Source organism: Elephantulus edwardii, unplaced genomic scaffold (assembly GCF_000299155.1).
Source record: "Elephantulus edwardii isolate Elephantulus edwardi_28Jun2011 unplaced genomic scaffold, EleEdw1.0 scaffold00005, whole genome shotgun sequence".
In the NCBI taxonomy this organism is placed as follows: Eukaryota; Metazoa; Chordata; class Mammalia; order Macroscelidea; family Macroscelididae; genus Elephantulus; species Elephantulus edwardii.
In genome coordinates, this window is record NW_006399755.1 from 27138293 (window position 1) to 27139799 (window position 1507).

Consider the following 1507-nt stretch of genomic DNA (forward strand, 5'->3'; position numbering starts at 1 on the left):
TGCAAATTTTGCACCAGAATATTAAAAAGGGAGATAACATTTTTAGAAAGGTCCTGAAACTTGTAGAGCTAAGGAAACATGAGGGTTAGGATTTCTAGAATTTTTTTTTAGTCTTATAGATTTATTGTCAAAGGACAAAACACTTAGACAATTTAAATACAAGTTGAACAGAATTACTCCGTCCAAGTGGGCAATGATGCTAACAGGCCTTCTCACTTCTAGACGCTCGCCAGAGTCATTGGAGTCTTCTTTCAGGGAAGAGAGGTGGCCTTATATTCTATTCATACACATCCTTCTTATCTGCAATGTAATCTACAATTTCTTGTGGACACATTAATTTTTCTGCATCTATATCAGGAATTTCAAACTCAAATTCATCCTCTATGGCCATGATAATCTCCACTTGGTCCAAACTGTCTAAGCCCAGGTCTTTCATAAAATGGGAATTTACTGAAATCTTTTCTGGGTCAATCTTATCATACAGCTTCAAGACATAAAGAACCCGTTCCTGGATTCCCTCTAACGTCAGTGGAGGTGCATCACTGTACTGACGGCACTGCGTGACTCCCCCAGGAACCTGTGCGAATATCGAGTCCAGCTGCGGAACCCGACGCCTCGTCTGGATTCCCGCGGAGCACAAGGCAGTGCTCAGTAGCCGAGCAGCGGTCAACGAGGTGGCCTGGAACAGCGGCGCAAAGGCCACGGGCAGGCGGCGGACGCAGGCGGAAAGGACACGAGCCGCCATAGCTGCGCCAACCCTTGATTAGAATATTTTTAAAGGGAATTTTTGATGGAGCTTCCTGCCAGTCAGCCTGTAGAGCCTTAGAACTATTGTATTGGGGGCGTGGAGGGGTACTTTAATTAAAATAGAACACCAGGTACAATTACTTACTGGAGAACTTTCTGTATTGTTACAATTCATTTAGCTCCTATATGGTTTGTTTTAGTTATGGAGAGACACAAGCTGAGGGTGAGACTAGGTTTTAGAAAAACGAGTGGTTAGATGGCATGGAGGGGGGGGTGTGTGTGTGTGTGTGTGTGTGTGTGTGTGTGTGCATAATATGTGTAGCGACTGGCTAAATTTTCCTCCTACAATTAGTAAGAACAGCGACTGGAGACTAGTAATATCAGCTGCTTGGAGTTATATGTTTTTTAGTAAGTAGAGGCCTATCTAAAAAGACTTTTCTTGACATAGACACACCTATCATTAACAAACATTGGTTTTAATAAAACCTTCAATATTTTTGATGTCATGTCTTTTTAATTTCTTACTCTGAAGCCATGTTCTTCTATACCTTCTTCAGCACAATCATTGTGGCTCTTGGCTTTTTATATACACCATCAATTGGGAAAATAAATACTTATTAATATCCTAATTTACTAGTCTGGTGGCAAACAGAATATATGCTCTCAAAAAGACCTGGCCTGTGTCCTAGTGTCTATACATTATTGGTCCAAATAAACTTGAAAATGTTAGTCTCCCTGTACCCACATGGATACTACACTC

At 41.3% G+C, this 1507-nt stretch overlaps 1 pseudogene; it reads right to left on the reverse strand.

Annotated features, from left to right (window-relative positions):
- Positions 1-277: 277 nt before the first annotated feature.
- LOC102868569 lies at positions 278-745 on the reverse strand (annotated as a pseudogene).
- Positions 746-1507: the final 762 nt, after the last annotated feature.